Source organism: Labrus bergylta, chromosome 10 (assembly GCF_963930695.1).
Source record: "Labrus bergylta chromosome 10, fLabBer1.1, whole genome shotgun sequence".
NCBI classification, from domain to species: Eukaryota; Metazoa; Chordata; class Actinopteri; order Labriformes; family Labridae; genus Labrus; species Labrus bergylta.
Window position 1 is genome coordinate 14,357,394 of NC_089204.1, and position 12,845 is coordinate 14,370,238.

Below are 12,845 nucleotides of genomic sequence, written 5' to 3' on the forward strand. Positions count from 1 at the left end.
AATAAGAAACGTAGGCCTATTCATCGTTATATGCTACGGCACTTTTCAAAACAAAGTTTTTCACAAGGTCAAAATATGTACAGTATGATTCAAAATTAAAATCAAGCAATATTATCAACATTTTTAAATAACAGAGAAAATACAGGCCACATCTTTAACTAAACTAAACTAAAGCTCGCCAAACTTCTCCTCCGATGTCTCCTATTCCTCACACACGTCCTCCGCCCCGCTGTGTTCGCTCTGACTCTCATCGCTCCTCTGCTCCTCCCAGAGCGCGTCATATGTGTTGACATTTAAAGGGACAGGCGAACAATTAGAGCTGCGCTCTGAATACTAGACCCCGAATATAAGACGACCCGACTTTTTCGGATCTATTTCGATGGGGAAAAAGGCCATCTTATATTCGGACCAATATTTCATCCTTTGCTATGTACCCTTGTATACAGAATGACATCTAGTGCTTTTGTAGTGAAGGTGGATAAATGGATGTGTGATATTGAGGAGCTGTTAAATCAAAACACAACTCTCAGAGGCGTCTGTGACGTCAATAAGCAGCTAGCAGTGAGCCGTAAAAAAAGTTTTCTCCTGTGTTGTTGTCACAGGTCAAAGCTCAATATTTCAATCACAAATGTGGATATTATTTATGCACTGATTTACCCTTTGTAAAACAAGCTTACACGCTCTGTTGAGTGAGAAGAGGAAATGCCAGAGCCAATTGGAGAGCCCTCATTCCTCGTCTGATTGAAATAGAAACGGGGCGTTCGGGTAAAAAACACATCCCACGTCGCATCGGGGCAGTTAGGACACTCCAAGAGTGAACAATAGAATCACGCTGATAATGTCGCTGACGCTTGCTTGGTTGCATGCCTTTAGGACAGGCTGTGAAGCACACCTTGAAAACTGGAGGATATGATGGAAAACAAGACAGAACTTAAGACAAATGACTTTTCCCAAACCAAAGTGTTAATCTACTGATACAATTAACCATAAAAAGTAAATCATGCTTCAGCTTCCTCCGTGAAGTTAATGGGAAAACATGTTGCCAGCATGTTTGTCGAAACATTCATCACCATGAAATCTCATCAGCCTGAGTTGTCTTCATAAACTTATTTGCTGTTGCCAATTGGTAGAATATCAACATAAAATTTTCGGATTCAGGGATTTAGGGAAAAAAAACTATTGTTGTTCCAGAACATGTTGGAACATGAAAAAACAAGGTTGTAATTACAATCGGTAGCAATATTATAAAATACAACAATACAAAATAGAATAAAGATCCTGAGCAGAAAATGTTAAACTCTGTAAAAACAGAATAAACAATAGATGACACATTTGAATTTATTATGTTTAAAGATGGAGTCAGGATATGATTGAGGGGAGACAACTGAGCAATTTATACATTTTGATGCATTTGAACAGATATGACTTTTTAACATACAAACACATTACATTCTAGTGTCAGTTTCATGCAGTAGCTGCAGTAGATGTTAGGATGTCGATTAGAGACATTTATTCATCACAACTGTGGGAGCGTTAAGTGGGTCTGAATCTTCTTCAGCCGCTGTGGAGCAGCAGACCTCCGAGCTTTTCAAGTTCCCTAAATGATGAGTTTCAAGTGTGTGTGAGCCGACACACAGAGGCACAAGTGCAATAGAGATTAAGCTAATGTATATGCAGGTGTGTGAAGCACTGCCTCGTCTTTTACGTAATTTCAATACACCCGCTGCTCAGCCTGATTAACATTTAAAGAAGATGCAGTACACCTCGCTCCCATACTAATCACTATGGTAAAATATGGGATGAGAGGGACAGAGCATTACATATTCAGCTTCCATGTATCCCAGAAAGGTTTGCTGAGCATGCATGCTGCTTTTAGTAACACCTTAATGCACGTTCATTAAGTCACACACACACACGCACGCACGCACACGCGCACACACACACAAAATGAGTATAGCCTGGTGCCTCATCTCAGCAGCTTTGGGTTTCAAACCTTGCGTTAAGTACGTTCAGACTAAAAAGTCATTCATTTTTTAGTTGGTGACGCTAATGTTGCATAAAGTTTGAAACTTTAGGGATGACGGTCTAGTACTATCTATACTACTATAGTAGTATTCCTCTCCTATATGCTCCTGTCTCTTGCAATAGAGGTGCCAAGCACTTAAAATAATAAAACAACCAAAAAAAGCAAACACAATAATTTCTGCTGTTTTGATGGAAAAAAAAACTACTTTTAAAAGGCTTTAGAGCAGTAACCGTCCAGACGACAGCCCAACCTGAGGACGATCTAATATGTTGTACAGCAGCATTCTGTGGCTGTGAAATATTGATCTGTTAAGAACTTCAAAAATGGGACACCCATACAATTGTATGCGTTAAAAAAAACAAGTTGACCTTGTTTTTACTGCCTTGAAACAGTCATCCAGAAATGTTCAAATTGTCAGTTAGAAACTAAGACACACACTAAGAAAACCCATGTGACCTTTTTTTTTAAATTTTGAAAAGAAAGAGTTTCTCATTGCTAATCCTCTTTTCAGCATCAGTATCACTGTTACTGTTGTGAGGAATGAAATTGTTGGAGAGATGCCCCAAACATTCTTAAACAACATCCAACCAACATGACCCTGACCCTGAAAACATGGACGGCAGCACCAGGTTCAGACTCCCCCTCTTTATCGTGATCAATAAATGAAATATGTGCATGGGAGAGAAACTGAGTTTTTAAATATTCTATCATTGAGTTGTGTTGTCATAGCAACCTACCTGTATGAGTCTGATTGGCAGCTGTCACGAGGGTTCAGAAGGAACAAATAGATGCGAATAGAGAAAGCAGAAAAAAGTGACATACAAAGGAGCTGAAGAGGACGGTTAAAAAAAAAGGGAAATACATTAATGCAGAAAGAGAGAGAATTTTAAAGGTAAAAGACAACAGACAGAATCTGAAAATAATATTGAAACAGTGAGAGTAGGGGACTGGCAGAGGATGAGGTGTGAAGACTGGATGTTAGGAAATGAGACGTGAAATATCCTCCTCATTCACACATTCACTGCAGGTCTATATAGCGCTCACATGCATAGGGGAAGATGAGTGGGAGACAGATGGACAAACAGACGGGTGGACAGACAGAGACAGATTGACAGGAGGATGAACACATTTGACTGTTATCTAGATAAACACAGTCTGCTCAGTATAGAGCCTGACTGACACATCGGAACATCTACAGATATACCGTACACACATATAGGGTCTACAGAATGTTATTCTCAGAAATGTTTGAATTTACCATGGAACCCTTTGAACAAATATGTACACTATTTGCATAGTACAGTGAAGTCATATACATTAAAACAATGGAAAAACCTCCCCAAAAATGAAGCCAAAACTTAAGGATTTCCCCCTCACACATGAGCCACTGAACTTTTTTTATAACCTGTAGTGTCTACTTTAAACTTTCTAGCGACTGTATGACCTCAGGGATCTTGATTGATGATTGACTTTATCAATGCTATTTTTACAGTCCATAATATACAGAGCTGTCTACCTGCAAAGGAATGATTTTCAATGTATTAGAGTAAAGCAAGCATGACTTTGCAACTGATGCATTTCTAAAAAATGATTCTTTTCTTGAATGATGAATATATAGATCGCTATCAATCGCTGAATTTTAACAGTAAATTTCAAGGAATCCAATTTTCAAGACATGTTTTCATGCTTTTGTTTTGTATTGTGTACTGTTTAAATGAACTGTTAAGTGTTTTACGCTAAGGGAACTTTACTTCATTTAATTTTGAAGGAAAACAAAAAACTTCCATTATAACAAAGGTTACAACATTAACTTCACCACAGAAAAGGGAAGTTGTTTCAGAAGGAAAGGGGAACGAAAATAGTTTAATATAACAGCAAAAAGTGACATGTTTGATGTCCCATGGTGGACATTATATTCGCCTTGTCAGCTGAGCTGTCTGGGAGTTGTTTTTTTATTGAAATGAGCCCTTTAAAGACACACAGGTTTTGTTCTTTTCCATCACTGTAGCTACGGAGAGACACGTTAATGCTCACAGCCCGAATATTTTATGCTTGTTACATGAAAACCTTTAGGTGTAAAAGAGCCTGAAACTGTATTGAAATAGCCGCAAGAGCTACTGTCATTTGTGCAACCTCTACATAACTGATTGTATTGGCTGAATCAGAAAAAAGGAGAATACATGTCTATGTCCACAAATGTTTTTCATATGTAGGGGGTCATTTATACATGCTGTATCATACTTCCTATCAACGTCCTATCATATCTTTAAAATCAGAGAATAAAATCAGAGAACTCAATATAAATATATTGTTTAATTTAATGCACAAGAGACCCAGTTTGTTCTAAGCTGATTCACTGTATCCTGCTTTGGCCACATGAACTGTTAATTTAACATTGCAAACAATTCCTTGTGTAAATCCAAACATACCCAAACATAATTCTACCCCAAATGTTTTCACAAATCACAGTGTTACTCATTACTTATCTGTTGGGTTTTAAAAAGTCATGTCTTGCATAGATTCAGATTGAACAGTATTTTCCAAAGAGCCGTGTTTGCTCCATTCACAAGAAACCATAGCTATCTGTCGTGACTTGACAAATCGCAGCTGATTGACTCAAAGAGTTTGTTGGTATTCAGTCTCCAGCTGATCAGAAGATTACTCAAATTTTCAATAATAAAATACTTTAAAACACACACATGAAGCAAAGGTGTAAAGAAAGTATTTACCACCCAGTATGCTGAAAACATAAATAAAAAAGTAGATGTTGACTTTGTCAGTCATGTGATCCCCAGTTAGAAACTACAGGTCATGTTTATTTAAGAGGGGACTTGTCCTTTGGGTCCTATGGTATGATGGGTATTTCACTGGTTTACGCTGCTTGTGACCCCAAGGTTCAACTGCAGTCAAAATATGTTTTCCTTTTAGTTTTAAAACAGTCAGTGTTTCTGTGTTGAATTAAAGCTTAAAATGTTTCATCGGGGCTTTGGTCAGAGAAAGGTTTGATGTTTTTATGATAGTGGTTAAAGTCAGAAACAAGCTCGGTCTTTCTTGAGCTTTAAATTATACACAGTAATATGACTACCATTGAAAAGAGAGAGTGTCTTAATCTTGTAAAAGGTTATGTCTTCTATGAAAACAGAGTCCTAGATGGTTAGAGGTGTTCTGTCATTTACACAAAATCTATTAAGTTTTTATTAGAACATGGTGAGATACAAGATTCTGTGGAGTGATTCCAATTTTACACGTTTCTATATAGTTTTGAAATATAGAGAAAATTACTTTTTCTTCAGCTCAGGTTAATACCAAGTAACTTTCCAAGGAGTGGCGGCAGATATTAACTCAATAAATATACCCCAAACTGGTCCTGTAATCCTTTCAAAGTCAGGAACTGGGTTCTGCCTTTAATCAGTCCGCATTGATTAACTTGGCCAAAATGCATTTTTTATATTTTACAATAAAATCTTAGTGCGGCTGTAAATTCACTGTCATTTTGCATGGACCCACTGGGTCTCCCCACGACTGGGATGTTGTTTTTTTCATTATCTCTGTTCACTAGTGATGATAACACACACAGCATTACACACCCTCCCACACAATTTGATAGGTCAAAGAGGCATTCAAACCATAGTGATGGGTCCCGTAAAACAGGGCTATCTGTGTTTTATAGGATGCTGTTGGGAACGAGGGGCCTATTTTATGATCTCCTTTGCTTTATCCTGCTTTTTACGGACATGTACATTTAAGCTTCCTCCTGAGGAAGCTTTCAAGGAGGCCCATGTGCTGCTAACTGTTGCATTAAAGCCATGATACCCAGGAGTGCATGTTACAGTCTGCTGTGGGTACTTTGTTGTTCCCAACAGTACGCGTATGTCTCTAAATCACTGTCATGCCCATAATCACAGTAAGGAATGGCCTCTCAGGTATTATTACGGTAATAACCCACAACAGGCTGCGGTATATGGAAATCATATTTCAGTTACAGTGCGCTGACTGCTTGACAGAAAAAAACGGCAAACTGTTTGTGCATATTATCTCAACTTCTTATCCTGCATCGCCAGTTTATGGAACAACAACATGTTTTTTTTCTTCTTCTAACACTCTGCTAAACCTGGGGAGTTATGAAGCCGCCGCCTCGCCTCAGATAGATTTTTCCATGCAGCGTGGCCAAGAGCAGGTTATTGGTTTTATAAAATGGGTGTATATGTCTGTGTCTATGCGCTGCCATCCGTCATGTAGCTGTGGTTAACATGGCAGAAATCCCCATCTACAAGACACACACGCACGGCGCTCCCCTGCTTCTCATAGCTCTGTGTACATCTGTCTGACCTGGCGAAGATTAGATTGAGGCACTCCAGGTAGAAAATCAGTGTGCGTGTGTGTGTGTGTGAAAGAGAGAGAGAGAGAGAGCGAGAGAGAGAGAGAGAGTGTTAGAGCTGTCAAGGGAACTCAGTTGATTTAATCTCTGCTCTCCTCCCTTCAGAAAAGAGAGGAGATGTGATGCACACGTCTGCCCACACACATTTCAAAGGCTGTATTTGAATCCTCTGAAATAAAAAGAGCAATTTGCATGTGATTTAAAATGTTAAAGAGGTTCAGAAAACAGTGTCCGTGTCCACAAACATACAAACAAAATTCAAACAGTGAGGTTATGTGCCTTCAGGCTGAGGTGCCCTTACATTTCCCTTTGCAGACAAACTAACGCCTTCCTCACCCTCATTCTCTCTCAGTAAAACTTAAATCCAGTGTTTTCTCCCTCGTGTGGGATTCCTTCCTTCATCCCTTTTGTCTAGAAATCTCTCTCTCTACAGTACACTAATATACCGATTTCCTCTATTCTACACACCTGCTGTCTCTATCAGGAACACACACCCACATACATACACACACACAGAAGTGCGGTATATCAATCCCTCTGTAACCTGAACGTTACAGTAATTCTACACTATTCTCTCAGTGTAGTTAATATGATGGAAAGACTTACTGTCTTTCCATTGACATTAACATGAACTCACTGGAAGTCACACACGACGTAGTCAAAGGAACTAAATTGAAACCTAATATCAGGAGAAGAAATATATAAAGGCAAGAAAGAACAGTTACATTTTCACTTTAACTCTATAACAAAGGGATCTTCTTAACCCAAGTATTACTTTTTTGTACATAAATACCTTAATGGTTCCCACATCTTATCACGTCTTTGTTAATAGAGAACCTTTTTTTTTTAAATGCAAACCAACAGCTTACTGCAACAATTTATACATAATACATTTTCTTTAAGACATAATCCATCCATTGTCTATACTACTTTTTCCAATCTGGAGCCAATCCCAGCTGAAGCGTGGTACACACTTGTTGGCCAGTCAATCACAGAGATGACATATAGAGACAGGCAACCAGCCACAATCACATTTACGCCTACGGCCAAATTTAGAGTCACCAATTAACCTAAAGAGCATGTCTTTGGACTGTGGGAAGAAGCTTGATGAACGGGGAAAACATGCATACTCAACACAGAGAGGCTCCTGTTCGATGGGATTCGGTGTGAGGCAACAGCACTGAACCACCTTGCAGCCCTATAAATCATAATGATCGACTTAAATCATGCCGGTTGAAACAATTGGCACAGCCACACCCATTCTTGTTTTGTTCCTGTATAACGATTACATTTGATTAACCTAAAGTTGTAAATATACTAAACAACCTAAATCTGATATAGATAAAGCTACATTCGAATACATTCTGATTCAACACAAAGTGTAGTAAAGCCTGCAAAAAAGGGAAAAATCAAGATTTGCTTCAAAAACTGTGCAGTCAAAAACTAGAGCCTGGTCTTGCTTCTGCACAGATCGAAGTTATCATGACCGACCAGTGGAAACTATGCTCACTGATGAACTTCACATTCAGAGATACAATGTTGACATTCATAATTGGTACTAAACTGGTCCTCATTCCCTGCAGGGAGGACTAATCATCTAGATATTCCTCGGGGGTGTTTAGGACTACATCAGTCACTTGCTGATGCTCTGAGGTCATAGTGGCATTTACGTAGCAGGAGAAAATAACCAGGTGGGCGGGTCCATAAGTGTGACATAACGTGAAAACTATGAATTGCAACACCAAAAGCTCATGACGGATGATGTCCGCCAGTGATTTTAACTGCCTTCATTGAATCAGTTTGTTGTGTTTAGACTTATCACTGTTCAACTGTATGTTCGATAATTGAAAAATTAAAGAAGGGTCGTCTCCTGGGTGGATATGGCTTCATTTCACATCACAAACTCTGTGACAAGCAAACCAAACAAAATGCACAACCCAGGTGCACTGTACAATACATGTTTCCATCGTAGCCTTGTTCAGCAGTATTATATGATGATATATTTGAAGAGAGATTCTTTTTTTAAAGAGTTACATCCAGGTTGCTGCGTCAAGTCATAGTCAAAATAGCACATGAGCGTAATCACGTTCTAGTCATTGAACAGCAGGACATCCCTCTGCTCACAACAGTCCATATCCCTCCACCTCTTTGTCTGGCTTTAACATGGTAAGTCTGATGATTGGTTGTATTCTCCATCAGGTCCACCATAATGCCCTGTGGTGCCGACTGTAATGAACATGACTCCATCATGATCGGATTACTGATGAAGGACAAAGTTCGTAATGTAACATCAGAATCAGAATCAGATTTATTGGCCAGGTATGCTTACACACACAAGGAATTTAACTTCGGTGAACTGTGCTCTCTTATGTACAGGTACAACATTAAATATCAACAATAAACATAAGAAAAGACAAATATTTACATGACTAAATATGAAACAGTGCAGTGATGAATAGTGCAAAAGATGCTGAAGTAACATGATAATAAGTCAAATGCAGCAAATGTGGCAAATGGGTCAATTAAGATGTCAATTACAGTATTTACATAAATAAGTGTGTGTAGATTGATCATTTAAATTAAATAACATATACATATATGTATATTGAAGGGGGGCTTCTCCTGAAGTCCACTGTCATCTCCACAGTCTTGAGCGGGTTCAGGGTTAGGGTTAGGCATGGCAGAGAGCCAGCTGTTCCACCTCCCGTCTGTAAGCAGGGGGTGTAGTGCTCCCCAGCCTCACCTGCTGTCTCCTGTCAGTCAGGAAGTTGGTAATCCACTGACAGGTGGAGGCCGGCACTGTGAGCTGGGTGAGTTTCTGGTGCAGGATGTCCGGGATGATGGTGTTGAAAGCTGAGCTGAAGTCCACAAACAGGATCCTAGCTTCCTAACATGGCTCCGTCATGATGGGATTACTGATGAAGGACAAAGTTCGTAATGTAACATTGTTAGATTGTGCGCCTTTAGCCCCATTCTGACAGGATTAATGTCTCTGGGGCAAAAGGGTGGAGATTTTAATATTCCATGTGCTGCTCTGTGGAGCCCTTTAATCCCATCCTGAATATCCACTTGAGTTTAAAATTACAGACGCATTCTGTACTGTGTCTTCTTTCTCTGGGGATTTAAACTCGGTCTCTATATTGACCTTTTCTTTTTTTTGTGTATGCCTGCCAGATTTCAGCAACACAGGACAAGATGTACAAAATCCCTTATGTGCAAGCACCTAATAAGATTGTACCTAGCTGGGGAATGTAGACACAGAGGGGTTTTCAAGTGGGCACCCTCCTTCCTTAATGTTTCGTTGATAGGCCCACGACCTCTTAGAAGGGCTCAACAGTGAATTCTGGCGTTCCAGAAACACCCCCCTCTGTGTCAACCTGGACTGCTACCTTGGGGCCCAGCAGGAGTCCTGCCTCTTCATCCACAGCCACTGGCTGCTTCTCTCTGCTTCCTCTGACATAGCTGTGGTTGCCGCCTTCAGGATCTGACCTCTGATTCCAAGGTCTCTGAGCAACCTCATTGTAGATGTTGCTACGAACCCCCTGCAGCCCACTTCCACAGGACAAACTTCGGTGTTCCAGCAGTGGAGTTGTGCTTCTGCTGCTAACTCTGCATAATGTAGCCGCTTCCGCTCATGTGCCTCGTCCACTGAGTCCTCCCAGGATACCGTGAGTTCAACAATGAAGGCCTTTCTAAGAGAAGGAAACCAGAGTACCAAGTCAGGCCTCAGGGAGGTGGTTGTGATCTCGGGGGGGAAATACGAGCTGCCGACCTCTCACCAACTAGCATCTTCCAGTCATGGGCTTAATGAAGCTGGCCACTTTCCGGAGGAGTGGGTCTGCTCCTGGTTCCTTTGGCCCCCTTACGGACAAAGATGGTAGTTTGCAGGGTGTTAGTTGTGCGGAGTTGGTGGCTGCTCGTTTGCTTTCCAGGGTGGAGGCAAGGCATTTAAGGAAATTATTGTGGTGCCAGGTGTAACGTCCCTGGGTGAGGCTGACTTTACACCTTTTAAGTATGTGTTTGAGGGAGGCTGGAGCCTGGAGCAGAGGACGCAGCCTGGATCTGAAGATTAACCAAATTGAGGGAACGTTGTTTTACTGTAAAAGGAATCGGTTTATGGAACAATCTCAACAGAGAAACTAAAGAATCAAAATCAAACATGATATTTAAAAGAAAAATTAAAGCCAGTTTATTGAATAAATATGTGGAAATATGTCAATGAGATGTATTGTTCTGTTTTGTGATGCTGTAACAACAATTTATCGTGATATGCTTTGTACGGTGTAAAATGAATTATTTAGGAGGACCTACGATGGGGCTGCCAGTGGCTGTGTTTGCCTGCAGCCAATTTATTTTAATTTTAAATGTTTTTGAATGAAGTGTTTTGTTTTGTTTTAATGAATGCTTTGTGGAAGAGGGGCAGATATTATAAGATTAGTTTTCTTTCTGCTCCTTTTCATTCAAAATTTGAGATTTTATGTTTGTTTGTTTTTTCCTAACTTTATTGTTTGTTTGAATGAAAGAAAATTTATGAATTAAAAAAAAAAAAAAAAGATGAACCAGTGTTGGGAGGACGTCGTACGTAGCTCTAATGATGAAGCTTAGTCGGTTTGCTTCCATGCCCCATATGTTTTTATACACTATAAATATTCCACACAGTTACAAGGATTCAAGACTTGAAAAGGCTCGAAAGCCCAGGAAACGTAGCACCTGGTAGTACCACTTATAGGAAACTTTTCTGTTGTTACGTCTGCTGCAGGTTTTCAGCTACAGGTTTATTTAATGTAAAGTATCATGTGAAGTAGGGTTGGGAATCTTTGGGTGTCTCACTTTTCAATTTGATTCGATTTTGATTTCGATTCTTGGGGACGATTTGAGTGAGAATCTATTTTCGATTAAAAACTATTCTGGATTCATGATTCAGAGTTTATTTTTTTAATTAATACATACTTCATGATCTACTCCACTCATCTGTGAGGCTGGCTGAATTTCTTGCTGCTCCATTCTACTGAGTTAAAGAGCTAACCTTAGCACTTAGCAGGGTGTGACTGATTAGCCAAAAAAAACAAAAATCTATTTTTGGAGATTATGAATCTATTTAAAATCTCGATTTCAACAATTTTTCACAACTCTAATGTGGAGTGTATCAGAACCTGGAACACTCGCCACATCAGAGATTTTTATTACACCCCATAAATTTCTGTGAGAAAGTGTTTGCTGAATGGATTAACCTAAAGAGTATTTGAAATACATGAATATGAAACGTCAGGTAATGTACTTAAAAATAATGAGCCCCTGGATCAGTATAAATGTAACATGTCCTGGACATGCAAAAAGGGGTGAATAACTTTACTATAGCTACCGGAAGCTCACCACCCATTAGTTAAATAATTATTGAACTAAATGAGAGCTCACTCCCTACCAACCTGCTAGTCTACTCTTTCCTAGTGGAAGGAGCTATGTAAAATTGCTCCTCTAACACCCTTTGGGGGACAGATGAACAAGTTATAATCACAGCCCCAGGATTATCTGCCTAACATTCATTTCTAGAATAATTAGATTCAAGGATAACCCCTGGTATAGGACTCTAGATTACCCCCCAGAGAGGAAATAACTGTGAACTCCCCCCACTAGGATGTTAGGTGTGTATGAAGTGTGTAATACAAATCAGTAAAAAAAAAAGTGTGCCTGGTGTGACTGCTGAAGCTTCACGGGGTCCTTAAGGGAGACTCCGGTCTTTTGTGGTGTGAATGACTTCAGTCAGAAAATGGTTTCAAAAAGTTTCCGAAAATGTATTTTAAAAACTTCAAATGATAATATGAATGCACATACAAAAGAGTAAAAGTAAAAATATAAAAAAATGGAAAAGGAAAACAAAACTCAAAGACCAAACCTAAACCTGTGAGTGTAGACACTTGAGGTTTTAAAAGATCTTGGTCTCAGAGACTAAGTCCCAAGATGGGATTTCAGAAGTCAGAGTGACGTGGATTTGTTTAGCAAAGCAAAAAGGAACCCCGATCAGATTTTCTACAGGGTTTTTATAGCCAAAAAGTCTCTCTTTTTTCAAGATCCTGTAACACCTCAACAATGCACGTTCGCAGAAACGTGATGCAGCCACAGGTCATGCCAAGTTCATGACATAGGTAATACCAAGTTCATATGTGGTTTCAGCTCGAAGACCGTGAACCGAGCAGATACACAGACGAGCTGATACTCAGAAACGCTATACGCCTATGAGCTCCTATGTGGTTTTGCTTCAATGTATGGCACACTTATCTTGACCTCACAGGAGCGTCGGCACTACGAGTGTGTGTAAGTTTAACAGGAAATGTTGAAAGCAGAAAAAGGTTATGACTTTATGACCTATGTATAAAATGATGAAAGAATTAAATGATAATAAAACAAACAAAAAAAAAAAATTCAACAATTGCATAACTTTCT